Below are 23,306 nucleotides of genomic sequence, written 5' to 3'. Positions count from 1 at the left end.
TGATCTCCTCCAATGGCCTCCGGAGGAGGTCCAGGCTTTTGAGATCCTTAAGAGGTGCTTTGTCTCTGCCCTAGTGCTGATTCAGCCTAACCAAATAGAGCCATTCATCGTGGAGGTTGACGCCTCCGAGGTGGGAGTGGGGGCTGTCTTGTCCCAGGGTACCAGGTCTCTCACCCATCTCCGTCCCTGTGCCTACTTCTCCAGGAAGTTCTCCTCCACTGAGAGAAACTATGACGTTGGCAACCACGATCTCTTAGCCATTAAATGGGCATTTGAAGAGTGGCGCCACTTCCTGGAGGGGGCTAGGCACCAGGTAACGGTTCATACTGACCATAAGAATCTGGTTTTCCTAGAATCTTCCCGGAGGCTAAACCCGAGACAAGATCGATGGGCATTGTTTTCTACGAGATTCAACTTTGTGGTTACCTATAGGGCTGGGTCAAAAAATATTAAAGCTGATGTTTTGTCACATAGCTTCATGGCCAGCCCTCCTCCTGAGGAGGATCCCGCTTGTATTTTGCCTCCAGGTATAATCATATCCTCTGTGGATTCAGACTTAGTCTCTGAAATTGCGGCTGATCAAGGTTCTGCTCCCGAGAACCTTCCTGAGAACAAGCTGTTTGTTCCCCTGCAATTCCGGCTAAGGTTGCTCAGGGAGAATCATGACTCCGCACTATCTGGCCATCCAGGCATCCTGGGTACCAAGCACCTCATTTCCAGAACCTATTGGTGGCCTGGGTTGCTTAAAGACGTTAAGGCCTACGTCGCCGCTTGTGAAATTTGTGCTAGGTCCAAGACTCCCAGGTCCCGACCTGCGGGCTTACTATGTTCTTTGCCCATTCCCCAGAAACCTTGGACCCATATCTCCATGGATTTTATCACCGATCTGCCTCCATCCCAAGGCAAGTCGGTGGTGTGGGTAGTAGACCGCTTCAGTAAGATGTGCCACTTTGTACCCCTCAAGAAACGACCCAATGCCAAGACATTAGCTACCTTGTTTGTCAAACACATCCTGCGTCTCCATGGGGTTCCGGTCAATATTGTTTCTAACAAAGGGGTACAATTTGTTTCATTGTTTTGGAGAGCTTTCTGTAAGAAGCTGGAGATTGATCTGTCCTTTTCCTCGGCCTTCCATCCTGAAACTAATGGCCAAACTTAGAGGACTAATCAGTCTCTAGAACAATACTTAACCTGTTTTATCTCAGACTGACAAAATGATTGGGTCTCCTTCATTCCCCTTGCCGAATTTTCCCTTAATAACGGGGTCAGTAACTCGTCGGGGGTCTCCCCCTTCTTCTGCAATTTTGGGTTTAATCCACGGTTCTCCTCTGCAGGGGCGTAGCTAGGGGGGGGCAGGCGGGGCATGTGCCCCGGGCGCAGTTCAGAGGGGGGCGCCAGCGCCACCTCCTCCTGCACTATAATTGTACCTGTGTCGCAAGGACACAGGTACAATTAGAAGCAATGAATAACCGGGCACGTTCCGTTCCCGGCCAATCAGCGCCTTTCCACGAATGAAGCGACTGGTACTTTTTGTACCAGTGACGCTTCCAGCGATGAAAGGTGCTGACTGACTGACAGGGAAAGTCATCCTGCCCAGCCAATCAGCGCCTTTCATAGACGCTGCGTTCAACCCCCTGGAGACCTGTGCAGAAGAGAGCAGGTCTCCATGGCTGCCGGATGGCATGGGAGCGGGAATAAGGTGAGTTTGAATTTATTTTTTATTTTTTTGTAATAGAAGTGTGTGGCTGTATCTGCGGGGGGGACTTTGTCTACACGGGGGGGGGACTTTGTCTACACGGAGGGGGCTTTATCTACGGGGGGTGTCTATCTACAGGGGGACTATATCTACAGGGCTGGGCTATATACAGGGGGACTGTCTATAGAGCACCATATACAGGGGTGGGCTATATATTATATAGCCCCCTGTAGATATAGCCCACCCCTGTATATGGTGCTCCATAGATAGCCCCTCTGTAGATATAGTCACCCTGTATATAGCCCAGCCCTGTAGATATAGCCCACCCTTGTAGATATAGCCCCCCTGTAGATATAGCCCCCCTGTAGATATATTCCCCTGTATATAGCCCATCCCTGTATATAGCCCCCCTCTGTAGATATAGCCCCCCTGTGTATAGCCCACCCCTGTAGATATAGCCCACCTGTGTATAGCCCACCCCTGTATATAGCCCCCCTCTGTAGATATAGCCCCCTGTGTATATCCCAGCCCTGTGTATAGCCCAGCCCTGTAGATATGGTCTCCCTGTAGCTATGGTCCCCCTGTAGATATGGTCCCCCTGTAGATAGCCCACCCCTGTATATAGTCCCCCTGTAGATATAGACCCCCTGTAGATATAGCCCACCCCTGTATATAGTCCCCCTGTAGATATAGCCCACCCCTGTATATAGTATCCCACAAATAGCTCCCCCTATAGTGCTCCACAGAAAGCCAACCCCTGTATATAGCCCCCTTGTACATATAGTCCACCCCTGTATATAGTGCTCCACAGATAGCCCAGCCTTGTATATAGTATATACAGGGGTGGGCTATCTGTGGAGCACTATATACAGGGGTGGACTATCTAGTGGAGCACTATATACAGAGGTGGACTATATGTACAAGGGGGGGCTATATACAGGGGTGGGCTATCTGTGAAACACTATATACAGGGGTGGACTATATGTGGAGCACTATATACAGGGGTGGGCTATATCTACAGGGGGGCTACATACATGGTTGGGCTATCTGTAGAGCTCTATATACAGGGGTGGGCTATATCTACAGGGGGCTATATACAGGGGTGGGCTATCTGTAGAGCACTATAGGGGGAGTTATTTGTGGGACACTATATACAGGGGTGGTCTATATGGGGGCACTATCTACAGGGGCTCTATGGCAGGCAATATCTACAGGGGGCTCTATGGCAGGCACTATCTAGAGGGGGCACAGTGTGTGTGTGGGACATGGTGTATGGTGCTATTATAATTAGAGGTGCAGTGTATGGCGCTATTATATTTAGGGGCGTAGTGTGTGGTATAATGATAACTTTATATTTATTTATAGGTGCAGAAATGTTGGAAAAGTGAGAAGCTGAAGACATCTGAGCGGCAAACTGCAGAAATGGGCTGTGATCGGGAGAAGTCATCATAGAGGTCTGGACCGGATGGAGAGAAAGAACTAGAATCTGAGACGTCACCGGTGAGTCACTTAATGTAAATGTTTATTCTGCCTCTAATCAGCACTGTAGTCACTGTATAATCTGCAGCGAGATGATGGGTGGTATGATTATGATAGGATTTATTTTTTGTGAAACAGCATCTCCCAGCATATCCTTACCATTGTTCGGGCTATGCTGGGAGCTGTAGTTTTACGCCGTACAAACCTATACAACAGGGGTTGCACTAAATTGAGCTGTATTTGTGCTGGTGTTGTATATATGTAGTGAGCTTGGTTCTGGTGTTGTGTATAGAACCATATTGCTTGTGAAATGTACAAATAATTTTATGCTCGCGTTACATAAAAATAAATGATACGTCGATTGTTAGAGAAAACAAACACGGCGAGGGGGAAGGAGATGTCGGGAAAGAGGTTGGGGGGGGCGCCAAACTGAATCTTTGCCCCGGGTGCTAGAGAACCTAGCTACGCCTCTGTCCTCTGTTTCACCTGGTGGTTCCAACAATCCCGAGGTAGATGTCGTTCATCGGGAACTGTGCACAGTCTGGGCCCTGGTTCAGAAAAACCTTGAGGCATCCCAGAGAACCCAAAAGTCTCAGGCAGATAAAAGACGTTCAACTAACCCCCTATTTGTGGTCGAGGATCTGGTGTGGCTGTCTTCTAAAAATTTGCGCCTTAAAGTTCCGTCCAAGAAATTTGCTCCCGGGTATATAGGGCCGTACAAAATCATTGAGGTCCTCAACACTGTCTCCTTCTGGCTGGAGTTACCCCCGTCTTTTCAGATACACAACGTGTTCCATGCCTCCCTCTTGAAAAGCTGCTCCCCGTCCTTGGCTACATCGAGGAAACCTCCGGTCCCTGTTCTCACTCCGGATGGGGTAGAATTCGAGGTAGCCAAGATTGTGGACAGCAGGATGGTCCAAGGCTCCCTCCAATACCTGGTCCATTGGAGAGGATATGGGCCTGAGGAGAGGACTTGGGTACCCGCCCAGGATGTTCACGCCGGTATATTGCTCAGGAAGTTCCATCTTCGGTTCCCCAACAAGCCAGGCCCACCTAGGAAGGGTCCAGTGGCCCCTCATAAAAGGGGGGGTACTGTAAAGGGTTTGCCAGACACAGGTTCTGTGTCGACGCCCGGGGGTTAATCAGCCTTCATCAGCTCCAAGGTCTGCTAGAGTGACGCGATCTGCTACCACTCAGGCTTGCAGGCTGAGGAGAGGGAGAACCTATCACAGCCTGGCCTGACGGTTCTAGCTCCCGCCCTTGGTCTATTTATACCCTCACTTGCAGCATGTTCCTTGCCTGTGATTCCTGCTATTTACCTGATTGACCGCTGTAACCTATTGACGCTGGCTTGCCTGACTATTCTCCTGCTCTGATTTTGCTACTTCGTACTCTCCTGGTTTGATTCGGCTCGTTCACCACTGCCTATTGCTCACAGTGTTTCCGTGGGCAACTGCCCCTACTTCCCCCTTTGCTTCTGTGTGCCCTTGTCTTGTGTTGTCTGTCTTGCACTTACTGAGCGTAGGGACCGTCGCCCAGTTGTACGCCGTCACTTAGGACGGGACGTGCAAGTAGGCAGGGACTGATTTGCGGGTAGATTAGGGCTCACCTGTCCGTCTCCCAACCCCGATTCATTACAGCTGATCAACAATGTCTCGTTCATCGGTGCTGCACCGGCCGAGTAAAAGGGCCTTTACTCTCCTTCTACCATGTACATTATAGGACACAGTTATTCTGCCACCACAAGGACAAGGAATAGTCAAGGATGATGTCATAGAGAAGAACATAAAGGGTAAAAATAAGGTCAAAGGTTAGAGGATGTGTAAAGATTGGTTATGGTAGATTTGGACAGAAAAATTAAAGTAGTTGATAAAGAAGTAGTATAGATTTATTAGATATTAAGTACTTTTGATCACCTAGATATTAGTGTGTAAGATTTATTCGATATTCAGTCATTACTGTCATTACAAGCTCCTTAACCCCTTAAGGACGCAGCCTAGTTTGGGCCTTAAGGCTCAGAGCCCATTTTTCAAATCTGACATATTTCACTTTATGTGGTAATAACGTGGGAATGCTTAAACCTATCCAAGCGATTCTGAGATTGTTTTCTCGTGACACTTTGGGCTTCATGTTCGTGGTAAAATTTGGTCGATATATTCAGTCTTTATTTGTGAAAAATTGCAAAATTTAGAGAAAATTTACAAAAAATAGCATTTTTCAGAATTTAAATGCATCTGCTTGAAAACCAGACGGTTATACCACCCAAAATAGTTACTAGTTCACATTTCCCATATGTCTACTTTAGATTGGCATCGTTTTTTGAACATTATTTTATTTTTCTTGGACGTTACAAGGCTTAGAACATAAACAGCAATTTCTCATATTCTTAAGAAAATTTCAAAAGCCTTTTTTTCAAGGTACCTCTTGAGTTCTGAAGTGGCTTTGAGGGGCCTATGTATTAGAAACCCCCATAAAACACCCCATTTTAAAAACTAGACCCCTCAAAGTATTCAAAACAGCATATAGAAAGTTTTTTAACCCTTCAGGCATTTCATAGGAATTAAAGCAAAGTGGAAATGAAATTTGCAAATTTCATTTTTTCTGCTGAATTTCAATTTTAATCAATTTTTTTTCTGTAACAGAGAAGGTTTTACCAGAGAAATACTACTAAATATGTATTGTCCAGATTCTGCAGTTTTTAGAAATGTCCCACATGTGGCCCTACTGCGCTCGTGGACTAAAACACAAGCCCTAGAAGCAAAGAAGCACCTAGTGCATTTTGAGGCCTCTTTTTTATTAGAATATATTTTAGGCAGCATGCCAGGTTTGAAGAGGTGTTGAGGTATCAAAACAATGGAAACCCACCAGAAGTGACCCCATTTTGGAAATTACACCCCTCAAGGAATTAATTTATGGTTTTTGTTATCATTTTGACCGCACAGTTTTTTCACAGCACCTATTTGAATTGGGCTGTGAAATGAAAAAAATGATATTTTTTCCAATAAGATGTCATTTTTGATCAAAATTTCTTATTTTCACAGGGAACAACATACCCCATTTTGTTGCCCAATTTGTCCTTATTGCGGCAATACCCCATTTGTGTTGATAAACTGCCGTTTGGGCCCATGGGAGGGCTCAGACGGAAAGGAGCGCTATGTGTTTGTTGGAGTCCAGATTTTGCTGGATTGGTTTTCGGGTGCCATGTCACATTTGCAGAGCCCCAGAGGTATCAAAGCAATGGAAACCTACCAGAAGTGACCCCATTTTGGAAACTACACCCCTCAAGGAATTCATTTATGGTTTTTGTTATCATTTTGACCGCACAGTTTTTTCACAGCACCTATTTGAATTGGGCTGTGAAATGAAAAAAATGATATTTTTTCCAATAAGATGTCATTTTTGATCAAAATTTCTTATTTTCACAGGGAACAACATACCACATTTTGTTGCCCAATTTGTCCTTAGTGCGGCAATACCCCATTTGTGGTGATAAACTGCCGTTTGGGCCCATGGGAGGGCTCAGAAGGAAAGGACCACCATTTGGCCTACTGGAGCTTTTCTGGTGCTAAGTCATGTATGCAGAAGCCCCTGAGGTACCAGTACAGTTGAAACCCCCGAGAAGTGACCCCATTTTAAAAACTACACCCCTTAAGACATTCATCTAGAGGTGTAGTGAGCATTTTGACCCCACAGGTACTGTGTAAAAGATAATGCGCAGCAGATGGTGCAGAGTGAGATTTGCAATTTTATATATATATATGCCATTTCAGTGTCCAATATAGTGTACCCAGCATGCACCACCGGAGATATACACCCCTTAAATTGTAATGTGGGTTCTCCTGGGTACGGCAATACCCTACATGTGGCTGTTATCAGCTGCCTGGGCATACGGCAGGGCTCAGAAGGGAAAGATGAGGGGGGTAAGCTGTGCGGAGTGCATCAGGGTAAATTAAAAATCAAGGGATGTATGATACATTTTAAAACAATCTTTCATACAGAGCCCTGGTTTTTCGGGACACGTGTCGCATTGGTATATTGTGTTCTTCCTTATCCCCCTCTTATAGCAGACTCTGCACCTCTTTTGACTCTTTCCCTTTCCACCGGTTTGGGGAACTTCTCCTGGAAAGTGTTGCCCTGGTATGATGCGTGTGGCCTCGCTTCCAGAAGTACTGGGTGCCCCCCCCCTTCCTGGTCCCTAAAGATTAGATCTTGAAATTCCAGGAAAGTTCCCCTCTGGCCTGCACATCGACGTAGCACGTACGCATTGTACAAAGCCATCTGTATGATGTGCCCGGCCAGCTTCTTATACCACACCGCATGGCGCTGTAGGGCTTCAGGACTTGATTTGACAAGTCCACCCCTCCCATGTACCTATTGTAGTCCAGGATGCAGTCTGGTTTGGGGGTGGCCTTTCCTTCATATATCCTAAATCTGTAGGCACAGCTTATACATCTTCACGCCATACCTTGCCCTCTTACCCGGCAGGTACTGGCGGAATTGAATTCTCCCTTTAAAATGTACCAGAGACTCATCAATAGAAAAACACTTCTCGGGGGTGTATGCTTGGGAAAACCGGGCACTGAAACGGTCTAATAGGGGTCTCCGTTTATACAAACGGTCAAAACTGGGGTAATCTCGGGGTGGGCACGGCTCATTATCAGTATAATGTGAGAAGCGAAGTATTGCCTCATTTATTTATTTTTTTAGGTTCCAGTTCAGTTCTGAAGTTGCTTTGAGGGGACTATATATTAGAAACCCCCATCAAACACCCCATTTTAGAAACTAGACCCCTCAAAGTATTCACAACAGCATTTAGAAAGTTTATGAACCCTTTAGGTGTTTCACAAAAATTTAGAGCAAAGTAGAGGTGAAATTTACTTTTTTTTTTTTTGTCAGAAAATACTCTTTATACCATTTTTTTTATAACACAAAAGGATTTATCAGAGAAACGCAACTTAATACGTATTACCCAGATTCTGCAGTTTTGAGAAATATCCCACATGTGGCCCTAGTGCGGTAATGGACTGAAGCACCGGCCTCCGAAGCAAAGGAGCATCTAGTGGATTTTGAGCCCTCTTTTTTATTAGGCACCATGTCCGGTTTGAAGAGGTCTTGTGGTGCCAAAACATTGGAAACCCCCCAAAAGTGACCCCATTTTGGAAACTAGACCCCTTGAGGAATCCATTGTAGTTTTCTTGGGGTGCATGCGGATTTTTCATCAGTTTTTATTCTATTTTTAGGTGGCGTGGTGACTAATAAACAGCAATTCTACTATTGTTTTTTTATTCTTTTTTTTTTACAGCGTTCACCGTGCGCTATAAATGATATATTCACTTTATTCTGCGGTGCGATACGATTACGGCGATACCAGATGTTTATAGTTTTTTTTTATGTCTTATGGCGTTTGCACAATAAAATACGTTTTGTAAACAATCATTCACTTTTTGTGTTACCTTATTCTAAGAGCCATAACGTTTTTATTTTTCAATCAATAAAGCCGTGCGAGGACTTATTTTTTGCGTACCGAACTGTAGTTTCGATCAGTACCATTTTTAGGTACATGCGACTTTTTGATCTCTTTTTATTCCATTTTTTGGGAGGTGAAGTGACCAAACAATTGTGATTGTGGTACGGTTTATTAATATTTTTTTTTACGGCGTTCACCGTGCGGGATAAATAACAAAATAATTTTGTAGTTCAGGCCGTTACGGACGCGGCGATACCAATTATGTATAGTTTATTTGTTTGTTTATATCTTTTTATTAATAATAAAGACTGATAAGGGAAAAAGTGGGACTTTTACTTTTATTACTTTTAAAACTTTTATTTTCTTATTTTTACACATCTTTTTTTAACTTTTTTTTTACTGTATTACTTTGTCCCACTAGGGGACTTGAGGGCAGGAGGCCCTGATCGCTATTCTAATACACTGCACTACATGCGTAGTGCAGTGTATTAGAACTGTCAGCTACTCACTGACAGCAAGCATAGTGGGTCCTGACGTTGTCAGGACCCACTAGGCTTCCGTCTATGGCATAGCCGGACGCCATTGTTTGGTGTCCGGTTGCCATAGTCACCATTGCCGGCCGCTATCGTGTAGCAGGCCGGCGATGGCGGATTAACCCCTAAGAAGCCGCGATCGCTATTGAACGCGGCTTCTGAGGGGTTAATCGGCGGGGGAGCTCCGCGATCGGTCCCGGCACATTGAGCAGTGATAGTCTGCTGTCGGAAACAGCAGCTATCACAGCTCATGAACGCGCCCCGCGCGAACGGCGCCGTGTTTACTCCATGACCTACTATTAGGTCACTGAGCGCGAACGCTACAGTTAGCATGACCTAATAGTAGGTCATGGAGCGTTAAGGGGTTAAGCTACATGCCACAGACAATGCTTTATGGTATCTAGGAAATGGTTGGGCAAATGAGCAAGTAACAATGTAGGTGAACTGTAATTCGCTTGAACATTAACATGGATGGGATTTACTAAAGGCTAAAATATAATTTAATTCTTCCTTTAATCCTTCATTAGCCGGAGCAACATATTTAAAACTCATTAATGTAAACGTGTGCTGCAGCACATAGTTTAAAGAGGCTCTGTCACCAGATTTTGCAACCCCTATCTGCTATTGCAGCAGATAGGCGCTGCAATGTAGATTACGGTAACGTTTTTATTTTTTAAAAACGAGCATTTTTGGCCAAGTTATGACCATTTTCGTATTTATGCAAATGAGGCTTGCAAAAGTACAACTGGGCGTGTTGAAAAGTAAAAGTACAACTGGGCGTGTATTATGTGCGTACATCGGGGCGTGTTTACTACTTTTACTAGCTGGGCGTTGTGTATAGAAGTGTCATCCACTTCTCTTCACAACGCCCAGCTTCTGGCAGTGCAGCACTGTGACGTCACTCACAGGTCCTGCATCGTGTCGGCACCAGAGGCTACAGATGATTCTGCAGCAGCATCGGCGTTTGCAGGTAAGTCGATGTAGCTACTTACCTGCAAACGCCGATTCTGCTGCAGAATCATCTGTAGCCTCTGGTCCCGACGTGTCCCCGCTCGTCTGACACGATGCAGGACCTGTGAGTGACGACACAGCGTGATCTCTGGAGAACACGGCTGTGTCTGCACTGCCATTAGCTGGGCGTTCTGAAGAGAAGTGGATGATACTTCTCATCAGAACGGCCAGCTAGTAAAAGTATTAAAAACGCCCCGATGTACGCACATAATACACGCCCACTTGGACTTTTACTTTTAAACACACCCACTTGGACTTTTGCAAGCCTCATTTGCATAACTACAAAAATGGTCATAACTTGGCCAAAAATGCTCGTTTTTTAAAAATAAAAACGTTACTGTAATCTACATTGCAGCGCCGATCTGCTGCAATAGCAGATAGGGGCTGCAAAATCTGGTGACAGAGCCTCTTTAACCCCTTAGTGATCAGCCTATTTTAGGCCTTAATGACAAAGCTATTTTTTACATTTTTACATCGGTAAAAACAGTTTTCTTTTCAAAATTATTTGTTTTTGTGCCTCCATATTTGAAGAGCCATAACTTTTACATTTTTCCGGCAATGCAGCTGTATGAGGGCTGTTTTTGCATGATGACTTGTAGTTTTTGTTGGTACATTTTGGAGTACATGCGACTTTATGAGCAATTTTTATCAAATTTTTTTAAGGCAGGATGAACAGAAAACAGCAATTCTTGCATTATTTTTTATTTTATTTTTTACGGCGTTCGCCGAGCGGTTAAATAATGTAATAGCTTTATTGTTGGGCTTGTTACGGACGCGGCGATAACAAATATGCGTAACTTTGTTTTCTTTTCTTTTCTTTTTTTCATAATAACGCATTTTGTAAGGGGAAAAACTGAGTTTTTAATTTTTTGTACTTTGGATTTTTATTTAATTATTATAATATTTTACTTATCTTTTTTTGTAACTTTTTTATTAGTTCCACTGGGGGACTTTACTGTGCGATCACTTCTATAATACACTGCAATACTTCTGTATTGCAGTGTATTACTGCCTGTCCATGTAACGAGGCATGGCATAGCAGGCATTAACTAGAGGCAGATCTGGGGGGGCCTTTATTAGGCCCCCAGTTGCCATAGAAGACACTGGCACCCTGCGATCGTATAGCAGGGTGCAGGTGGGGTTAGAGGGGCCCCCCCCTCCAAAACCACTCAGATGCGGCACACGCTATTAAGCGCCGCATCTGAGGGGTTAAACAAGTGGGATCGATACTGCTCCCAGCCCTCAGCTACCTTAGCTGAGAGCAGGGAGATTTAACTGCTCCTCGCTTTGTTTATTTATTCCGATGCAGCGCCGTTACAAGGCTACTGTAATCGGAATAAAGCCCGTTAGTGGCCACCGTAAAAACACTAATGGGCTGTCACTAACGGGTTAAGACCTTCATTAACAAACATATTTACAACACAAAAAAGGAGTGTTGTCACATAGTGTGTCTGCACATTTTGTGTTTTAAAACATGGTAAAAAGTCCTGCAGGCTTAAGGTTAGTAGAATTTGTGAAATGGAAAGTCATTGGAGAGGGGAGATAGTATAATCAAAGCACTGTCCCACAAAGAGACAGAATTCATTTATTTATTTATTAGATACAATATCCCCAATCGGTATGAATATCTAGTTAGATTTAAATAGTTTTATCTGGTTTTATACTGTGGTTTTTATATTCATTTTTTATAGCATTGAATGTGCAGCACTTTAAGTGTTGACCTATGGATAGAGGCGGGACCTCCAGCCTTTATAATAAAACAAAAAATCTCATCAGATGACATTTGATGAAGCCATAATGGTGAAACTGGTCGGTCATCTGTGATCTATTATATGCTTTTTATCATTACTTGCATTGTAAATATAATAGAGGATTGACTCTGGAGCTTTCTTCATTACAGGCGCCCGTAGCTACACACGAGGAGAGCTGGAGTAAGCAAGAAGGACATTGTGTTGAAATTTTGCAAAAGTGTGGGAAGAAACTGAGAGGGTCCCCAAAAAGACGCTGAGCTGGTAGTGGTGAGCTCATTGAAAACAGACATTCCAACTTTTTAATACGAGACTGTGTAATATTTGATTTTGCTACTTTATGTACTGTAGGATTCATGGACCGATTGAGTGTTGGTGAATCTATCAAAGGAATTGTGTATAAAATATCCTGCAATTTTGAGTAATGATCCCAAGCTGAAAATAAAAATAATTTATTTGCTTCGAGACCAATGTTATATTGTGTATATACAGTTAGGTCCAGAAATATTTGGACAGTAACACAATGTTCATGATTTGGGCTCTGCTGCCACCACAGTGGATTTGAAATTAAACAACTGAGATACAATTGAAGTGTAGACTTTCAGGTTTAATTCAAGGGGTTGAACAAAAATATCCTGTGAAACGTTTATGAATTGTACCATTTTTCTACACAGCCTCCTCATTTCAGGGGTTCAAAAGTAATTGGACAAATTAACATTATCATAAATACAATTTTTTTTTAATACTTTGTAGAGAATCTTTTGCAGGCAATGACTGCCTGAAATCTGGAACCCATGGACATCACCAAACACTGCGTTTCCTCCTTTGTGATGCTTTGCCAGGCCTTTACTGCAGCGGTCTTCAGTTGTTGCTTATTTGTGGGTCTTTCTGCCTTAAGTTTTGTCTTAAGCAAGTGAAATGCATGCTTGATCTGGTTGAGATCTGGTGATTGACTTGGCCATTGCAGAATATTCCACTTCTTTGCCTTAAAAAAACTTCTGGGTTGCTTTCGCAGTATCTTTTGCGCCATTGTCCATCTGTACTGTGAAGCAACGTCCAATCAACCGTGCTGCGTTTGGTTGAATCTGAGCAGAAAGTATATCCCTAAATACTTCAGAATTCATCCGGCTGCTTCTGTCTTTAGTCACATCATCAATAAACACTAGTGGCCCAGTGCCTTTGGCAGCCATGCATGCCCATGCCATCACACTGCCTCCACCATGTTTTACAGAGGATGTGGTGTGCTTTGGATCATGAGCCGTTCCAAGTCTTCTCCATACTTTCTTCCTACCATCATTCTGGTGCAGGTTGATCTTAGTTCCATCTGTCCAAAGAATGCAGTTCCAGAACTGGGCTGATCTGGCCTTTCTATTTTTGAGGCTGATTAATGGTTTGCACCTTGTGGTGAACTCTCTGTATTTGCTCTTATGAAGTCTTCTCTTTATGGTAGACTTAGATACTGATACACCTACTTCCAGGAGAGTGTTCTTCAGTTGGGTAGATATTGTGAAGGGATTTTTCTTCACCATGGAAAGGATTATATGATCATCCACCAATGTTGTCTTCTGTGGACGTCCAGGCCTTTTGGAGTTCTCAAGATCACCAGTGTGCTCTTTGTTTTTTTAAAGAATGTACCAAACTGTTGATTTGGCCACTCTTAACATTTGTGCTATCTCTCTGATGGATTTCTTAATTTTTTTCAGCCTAACGATGGTCTGGTTCACGTGCATTGAGAGCTCCTTTGACCTCATTTTGTGGGTTCACAGCAACAGCTTCCAAATGCAAATGCCACATCTGGAATCAACTCCAGACCTTTTACCTGCTTAATTGATGATAGATTAATGAGGTAATAGCCCATACAGCCCATTAAATAGGTTTTGAGATAATTGTCCAATTACCTTTGGTCCCTTGAAAAAGAGGCAGCTACATATTAAAGAGCTGTAATTCCTAAACCTTACCTCAAATTAGGATGTGAATTCCCTCAAATTAAAGCTCAGAGTCTGCACTTTAACCCATATTGATTATATAACTGTATATTCAATATGTTTTAGTAAACAGCTAAAATGCCAAAACTTGTGTCACTGTCCAAATAATTCTGGACCTAACTGTATATATATAAAGCCAGGGCCGGCCGGCGTCAGCACCCGGCGAACCCGGGCAAGTGCCGGGGCCCATTACACTTGGAGAAGCCCACTTGGCTGCCGGTTGCTGACGTTGCAGTCATGGCTCCTCCTGGAGTGGAATTCCTGGTCAGAGTGTTGCCGACGCTCTGGTCGGTGATTCTGCTCCTGGATGAGCCCCAGACAGTGGCATAGCTGAAGCAGCAGCACTGCAATAAATGAATCCTATACATTGCAGGGCAGGCCCGCCGACTATGCCGTCCAGCCAATCAGCCTGCTTCTAGCTGTTTCCCTCTTCCTCGTAACCTAGAGGGAAAGGAATGGCTACAGCAAGAAGTCACCGTGTGCATGTCTGCTCCTCCCCAGCAGTACGAGCAGCAGTGTCCCGTGGTTACACAGCTCAGGAATTCTACTCCTGCTGCTCTCTGACCCCTACACCAGCTGTATGTAAGTAGCTACTGGTAATGCAGCTATTAACCCCTTCATTGTGTATGTCTGTCATGCTGAGCAGTCTATCTATCTATCTATCTATCTATCTATCTATCTATCTATCTATCTATCTATCTATCTATCTATCTATCTATCTATCTATCTATCTATCTATCTATCTATCTATCTATCTATCTATCTATCTAGAATCCAACACGTGTGTATGTATGTATGTATATATATATATATATATATATATATATATATACACATCATGTTTAGTGTCTACATTCGCCATATATGCCAGGAAAATCTCCCGATCCATATGGTGGCATACACATGTCCACATGTTTAAAAAAAATTTACACTGTGCAGCATACGTAGTGGCCAACTTTATAGAAAAACCACAACAAACTATGCATTCCTATATAGTGAAGTCAGTGGCTCTCCTGGAGCTGAATTCCCAGCCAGAGCTTTGCCGACGCTCTGGCCGGGTATTCCGCTCCTGAAGAAGCCCCTGACGTCACTACACATACATGAACAGTGACGTCGGGCTCCTCCTGGAGAGGAATTCCCGGCCAGAGCGTCTGCAATGCTCTGGCTGGGTATTCCACTCTTAGAGGGAGCCCCAATGGCGCTATCTACAAGTAGGTGGGTGGTGTGGCACCACCAGGGAGGTGGGCTGTGTGGCACTACCAGAGAGGGGGGCTATGTAGCATTATCTGTGCGGGGGGTTTTGTGGCACTAGGGGGGCTGTGTGGTACTAGCTGGGAGGGGGGGCTGTCTGGCACTACCTAGGTGGGGGCTGTGTGGCACAATCTACAGGGGGCACTGTGGCACTATCTACAGAGGACACTAAATATATGGGGTGCAAAATGGGAGCCTAACTTCTATATGGGGGCATAAACAGGGCCTAACTTCTATATGGGGGCACAACGTTTTCTGCCATTGTACTGCTGCCGCGAGTTCCCCCACAATGGGGCCCACTAAGTCTGTGTTGCCCAAGGGCCCACATAAACCTGCAGCCGGCCCTGAATAAAGCATGAATGAATGAAATGTGCAATTGTACTTACTTATCACTTGTAGTGGACCTCCATGTTAAACAACATATATCATATTCATATCTACTCCCATATATATAAGAGCATCTTGATAAGGCTGTCCTGTTTTTTAGTGTTTCTGTGGACCGTTTTTATATATGTATTTCATACTTGTTAATAAAGATTATTTCATATTTTTGATACTCTAAAATTGCTATTTGCATCCTTTTTTTCGTTTTTGGTTTATACTAAACACTGCATATTGGGAACACCCCAGAAGTTCTGCCATTTCTTGCCATCACAATTTGGCCCTTGTCAAAGTCACTCAGATCCTAACGCTTGCTCATTGTGCCTCCTCCCTCTGTAAACCATTTAGATGCCGCGGTCACTATTAACCGCGACATCTAAGGGGTTAAACAGTTGCAAATGAAGAAAACTAATGACAGCCGAGCAACCACTCATGCCTGCACAGGACACCGTGCAGGACTTAGACTAGGCTGCCATGAAAAGGAACCGTGAAACCGTTCCGTCACAAATAGAACAGGCCCTACTCTTGTCCATTTTTGACGGAACAGTCTCAACCTTTTCATTGATTTGGTCCGTGAAACAACGGACTGCACACGGAAGCCATCTAGGTGCGGCCCGTGTTTCACGAATCCATCATTAACGGCCATACGACGGCCAACGGAAGTATGCATGAGGCCTTAGTCTAAGGCCCGTTTGTGATAGCCGTGAAAAGGCGTATTGGTGGTCACTAACGTGTTAACAGACAAAACATTACAGTGTAATTGCAATAACAACACAATTAAAGTACTACAGGATGAACAGGCCATTCCTCCTCTCGAACTCCACCTGGAGGATGAAAACAGCAAGATTAATCACACAGTTTAAGGCCTAATTCACACGAGCGTATTTCACGTCCGTGTTACGCGCGTGAAAATCATGCACGTCACATGGACCTATGCAAGTCAATGGGGCCATTCAGACATTCCGTGTTTTTCACGCAGTGTGTGTCCGCTGCGTGAAACTCACTGCATGTCCTATATGTTTTCTGCGCATCACACACCCATTGAAGTCAATGGGTGCGTGAAAATCACAGTCAGCACATGGACGCACATCCGTGTGCTGTGCGTGATTTACGCAACAGTTTTTAAAGAAATTATGAGAAAAAGAAAACCACCTCCTTCAATTTATTTTGCTAATGTAAAAAACGAATGACATGAAGGATTTGGGTTCCTAGAGCACTGGGCTGACTTTTCATTGGGGTACAAACTGTATTCTGCAGATGATTTGCACCTAAATGGAAGGGGGTCCGCTGTGCTGGGGGAGAGAATTCTAGCTGGGGTGGTGGAGTATTTAAACTAGGGCTGAGGGGGAGGTCAATGTAGAAAAAAAAGGGGCAGCCAGGTTAGAGAGGGGTCAGACTATATTGGTGGGGAGAGAAACAGAATGTGGGGAGAGGACTAGACTACAAGATAAGGAGATCCTTTCGTTACAAAACATCAGTGTAAATAAAAAGGCCCAAATAATGTCAAATCACATTTCTGATAATAAAAGTGAAAAACTGACAGGCAAGTTAAAGTGTATGTTCACAAATGCCAGAAGTCTAGCAAGCAAAATGGGGGAGCTGGAGGCCTTGATACTGGAAGAAAATATAGATATAGTTGGTGTTGCTGAAACATGGCTGGACTCTTCACATGACTGGGCTGTAAATCTACAGGGTTTTACACTTTTTCGGAAAGACAGGACAAATAGGAAAGGTGGTGGTGTATGTCTGTATGTGAGAAATGATATGAAGGCGAGTGAGAAAGAGACAATAGTGGGTGAATACTGTGAGGAGGTTGAAACCTTGTGGGTGGAACTAGAAAGGGAGGTAAACACTGAAAAAAATACTTTTGGTGTAATCTATAGACCCCCCAATATAACTGAGGAGATGGAAGGTCAGCTATATAAACAGATGGAGCGGGCTGCACATGCGGGTACTGTAGTGATAATGGGAGATTTTAATTTCCGGGATATTAATTGGTGTCATGGTTCAGCTTCAACTGCAAAGGGGAGACATTTCCTCAACCTATTGCAGGAAAATTTTATGGGCCAGTTTGTGGAAGACCCGACTAGAGGTGAAGCTCTGTTGGATCTGGTCATTTCTAATAATGCAGATCTTGTTGGGAATGTCAATGTTCGTGAAAACCTCGGTAACAGTGATCATAATATAGTTACATTTTACCTATACTGTAAAAAACAAACGCAGGCTGGGAGGGCAAAAACATTTAATTTTAAGAAAGCCAATTTCCCCAGGATGAGGGCGGCAATTCAGGATATAGACTGGGAAGAACTAATGTCAAATAATGGAACAAATGATAAATGGGAGATTTTCAAATCTACTTTGAGTTATTATAGTGCAAAATGTATTCCTATAGGTAACAAGTATAAACGACTCAAATTAAACCCCACATGGCTTACACCTTCTGTGAAAGGGGCAATACATGACAAAAAAAGGGCATTTAAAAAATACAAATCTGAGGGTACAGCTGTAGCCTTTGTAAAATATAAAGAGCTTAATAAAATCTGTAAAAATGTAATAAAATTAGCAAAAATACAAAATGAAAGGCAGGTGGCCAAGGATAGTAAAACAAATCCCCAAAAATTCTTCAAGTATATAAATGCTAAAAAGCCGAGGTCTGAACATGTAGGACCCCTAGATAGTGGTAATGGGGAGTTGATCACAGGGGATAAAGAGAAGGCAGAGTTACTAAATGGGTTCTTTAGCTCTGTATATACAACAGAAGAAAGAGCAGCTGATGTAGCTGGTGCCAGTGCTGTTAATATATCAGTTGATATTCTGAATTGGATGAATGTAGATATGGTCCAAGCTAAATAAAATATAATAAATGTGCACAAGGCCCCGGGACCAGATGGGTTACACCCTAGAATTCTTAAAGAGCTTAGTTCAGTTATTTCTGTCCCCCTTTTCATAATATTCAGAGAATCTCTAGTGACTGGTATAGTGCCAAGGGACTGGAGCAGGGCAAATGTGGTGCCTATTTTCAAAAAGGGCTCTAGGTCTTCCCCGGGTAATTATAGACCAGTAAGCTTAACATCCATTGTGGGCAAAATGTTTGAGGGGCTATTGAGGGACTATATACAGGATTATGTGATAATAAATAGCATTATAAGTGACAGCCAGCACGGTTTTACTAAGGACAGAAGTTGTCAAACTAACCTAATCTGTTTTTATGAAGAGGTGAGCAGAAGTCTAGACAGAGGGGCCGCTGTGGATTTAGTGTTTTTGGACTTTGCAAAGGCATTTGACACTGTCCCCCATAGACGCCTAATGGGTAAATTAAGGACTATAGGTTTAGAAAATATAGTTTGTAATTGGATTGAGAATTGGCTCAAGGACCGTATCCAGAGAGTTGTGGTCAATGATTCCTACTCTGAATGGTCCCCGGTAATAAGTGGTGTACCCCAGGGTTCAGTGCTGGGACCACTATTATTCAACTTATTTATTAATGATATAGAAGATGGGATTAATAGCACTATTTCTATTTTTGCAGATGACACCAAGCTATGTAATATAGTTCAGTCTATGGAAGATGTTCATGAATTGCAGGCAGATTTAAACAAACTGAGTGTTTGGGCGTCCACTTGGCAGATGAAGTTTAATGTAGATAAATGTAAAGTTATGCATCTGGGTACCAACAACCTGTATGCATCATATGTCCTAGGGGGAGCTACACTGGCGGATTCACTTGTTGAGAAGGATCTGGGTGTACTTGTAAATCATAAACTCAATAACAGCATGCAGTGTCAATCAGCTGCTTCAAAGGCCAGCAGGATATTGTCGTGTATTAAAAGAGGCATGGACTCACGGGACAGGGATGTAATATTGCCACTTTACAAAGCATTAGTGAGGCCTCATCTAGAATATGCAGTTCAGTTCTGGGCTCCAGTTCATAGAAAGGATGCCCTGGAGTTGGAAAAAATACAAAGAAGAGCAACGAAGGAAATTAGGGGCATGGAGAATTTAAGTTATGAGGAAAGATTGAAAGAATTAAACCTATTTAGCCTTGAAAAAAGACGACTAAGGGGGGACATGATTAACTTATATAAATATATTAATGGCACATACAAAAAATATGGTGAAATCCTGTTCCTTGTAAAACCCCCTCAAAAAACAAGGGGGCACTCCCTCCGTCTGGAGAAAAGAAGGTTCAACCTGCAGAGGCGACAAGGCTTCTTTACCGTGAGAACTGTGAATCTTTGGAATAGCCTACCGCAGGAGCTGGTCACAGCAGGGACAGTAGATGGCTTTAAAAAAGGGTTAGATAATTTCCTAGAACAAAAAAATATTAGCTCCTATGTGTAGAAATTTTTCCTTCCCTTTTCCCGTCCCTTGGTTGAACTTGATGGACATGTGTCTTTTTTCAGCCGTACTAACTATGTAACTATACTATGTAACTATGTAACATACGGATGACAAAGGCGCGTAAAAAACGCTGACAAGCACCATACACTGATGTCACACGGAACTGCAACGCAGGAAAAACGCTGCGTTTTTTCCGTGCCCATAACGGACACGTTCGTGTGAATAAGGCCTTAGGCCTAATTCACACGAAGGTGTCCGTTTTGCGCGTGGAAAATACGCAGCACTTTGCGCGCGTTGCAGTTCTGTGTGTCATCAGTGTTTGGTGCGTGTCTGCGTTATATTCGCGCATACGCCATCCTTATGTCACGCGGTTTTGACGTTTACAAAATGAAATGAAGGAGGTGGTTTTCTTTTTCCCATCATTTCTTGAGCAACTGTTGCGCAAATCACGCAAGCACACGGAAGTGTGTCCGTGTGTTGTCCGTGACTTTCATGCATTCATTGACTTCAATGGGTGTGTGATGCGCAAAAAACACTCAAGTATAGGACATGCAGTGAGTTTAACGCAGCGGACACACGCTGCGTGAAAAACACGGAATGTCTGAATGGCCCCATTTCCTTACATGTCCGTGCGACGTTCGTGATTTTCACACGCGTATCACGGACGTGAAATACGCTCCTGTAAATAAGGCCTAAAGAAGATTTTAAAAAATAAATAGCTACAATATTTAAAGAGAATAACAAATATATTATTGCTCTTCTTCATACTTAAATCTGTAAATGAAACTAAAATTAAATACATAAAACATGGCCTTTTAAAAAGTAAAAAAAAAATAGCAGCTAAATCAGCTTAACTTATTCTAGTTTTAACTACTTCGTAGGGAAGGCAAAATAAAACCATGTGAGATAGATATTAATTTGTTCTCATAGGGAACAAGATTTGACCTAACTCTGCAAATAGTAATGACCTTGTTATATGTGTAGGTCTGGGTAAAACAAAAATATCAAATGTTTTTGCATAGTTTTAATATATCTATATATTATAATAAGTTCCCTATTTTTCTAATGTATTCTGAATATGTATAAACCAAAATATAATAAACTGCCATTATAGTGTAAGATATACAAATATAAAATAACACATAACATTATGTTTTTGTAAATCAGGTTCTTATTTATGTCTAGGATTTAATGATGAATTGCTTTTACATTTAGGCTATGTTCACACTAAGTTTTTTTGCAGGTAGAAAATCTGCCTCAAAAGCAGATTTTGATTTGCCTGCACACCGATTTTTGCTGCGTTTTTCGCCCGCGGCCATTTTCGTGCCGCGGGCAAAAAACGCAGCGAAATATGCTTTCTCTGCCTCCCATTGCTGTCAATGGGAGGTCAGAGACATAAACGCCCGAAGATAAGGCAGTGCCAAAAACTCTATGTGAACTGACCCTAAGGCCTTATTTACACGAGGGTAGCTCACCTCGGACGTGAAAAACGACAGTTTTTCATGGCCGAGGTGCATCCGTGCTCGGCGCTGCGGGACGCGATGTCTCGCATCCCCCATAAATGAGTATATGGAGGGATGCGTGATGAGTGAAAAGATAGGACATGTCCTATATTCCCACGGACCCGTCACACGGTCCGTTGAAACAACGGCTGTGTGAACGGCCACATTGAATTACATAGGTCCGTGGGACGGCCGCTGTTTCAATGGCCGTTCCACGGATGTTTAACACGCTCGTGTGAATAAGGCCTTAGTGTTTTAAAATTGTATGTGGTGGCGGTGGTGGTGTTACTATCTCTTTGGTTGTGGTAATATTCATGTGAATTTCAATGTGAATTTGCTTTTTGATTTAATCAATTTTATACTGTGCAATTGATTCTGTGAATAATAAAATTTTCTTCATATATATATATATATATATATATATATATATATATATATATATACACACACACACTTTTGTTGATGTGCTTTCTTTGCTAACCGTCTCCTAGAACCTACTTTATGTGAGATATGGTTGTTGATTATTACTGGTGTTATCATTTAGCATTAATATTGTCAATAACTGAATTCTTACAATACCTATAATATTTTTTTTAAAAGCAGTTCCCATAGTTACATAGTTTGTACGGTTGAAAAAAGACACATGTCCATCAAGTTCAACCAAGGGATAGGAAAGGGGAAGTGGGATGGGAAAGGGGAAGTAAAAAATTTGTACACATGGGAGCTAATATTTTTTTGTTCTAGGAAATTATCTAAGCCTTTTTTAAAGCCATCTACTGTCCCTGCTGTGACCAGCTCCTGCGGTAGGCTATTCCATAGATTCACAGTTCTCACAGTAAAGAAGGCTTGTCGCCTCTGCAGGTTGAACCTTTCTTTTTCCAGACGGAGGGAGTGCCCCCTTGTTTTTTGATGGGGTTTTACATGGAACAGGATTTCACCATATTTTTTGTATGTGCCATTCATATATTTATATAAGTTAATCATGTCCCCCTTAGTCATCTTTTCTCAAGGCTAAATAGGTTTAGTTCTTTTAATCTTTCCTCATAGATTCTCCATGCCCTTTATTAGCTTCGTTGCTGTTCTTTGTATTTTTTCCAACTCCAGGGCATCCTTTCTATGAACTGGAGCCCAGAACTGGACTGCATATTCTAGATGAGGCCTCACTAATGCTTTGTAAAGTGGTAATATTACATCCCTGTCCCGCGAGTCCATGCCTCTTTTGATACACGACAATATTTTGCTGGCCTTTGAAGCAGCTGATTGACACTGCATGCTATTATTTAGTTTATGATTTACAAGTACACCCAGATCCTTCTCAACAAGTGAATCCGCCAGTGTAGCTCCCCCTAGGACATATGATGCATGCAGGTTGTTCGTACCCAGGTGCATAACTTTACATTTATCTACATTAAACTTCATTTGCTAAGTGGAAGCCCAAACACTTAGTTTGTTTAAATCTGCCTGCAATTCACAAACATCTTCCATAGTCTGAACTATATTGCATAGCTTGGTGTCATCTGCAAAAATAGAAATAGTGCTATTTATCCCATCCTCTATATCATTAATAAATAAGTTGAATAATAGTGGTCCTAGCACTGAACCCTGGGGTACACCACTTATAACCGGGGACCATTCAGAGTAGGAATCATTGACCACAACTCTCTGGATACGGTCCTTGAGCCAATTCTCAATCCAATTACAAACTATACTTTCTAAACCTATAGTCCTTAATTTACCCATTAGACGTCTATGGGGGACAGTGTCAAATGCCTTTGCAAAGTCCAAAAACACTATATCCACAGCGGCCCCTCTGTCTAGGCTTCTGCTTACCTCTTCATAAAAACAAATCAGGTTGGTTTGACAGCTTCTGTCCTTTGTAAAACCGTGCTGGCTGTCACTTATAATACTATTT

This window comes from Rhinoderma darwinii, chromosome 1 (genome assembly GCF_050947455.1).
Source record: "Rhinoderma darwinii isolate aRhiDar2 chromosome 1, aRhiDar2.hap1, whole genome shotgun sequence".
Lineage (NCBI taxonomy): Eukaryota > Metazoa > Chordata > Amphibia > Anura > Rhinodermatidae > Rhinoderma > Rhinoderma darwinii.
The sequence above is the reverse complement of the archived record's forward strand: the minus strand, read 5'-3'. Positions refer to the sequence as shown.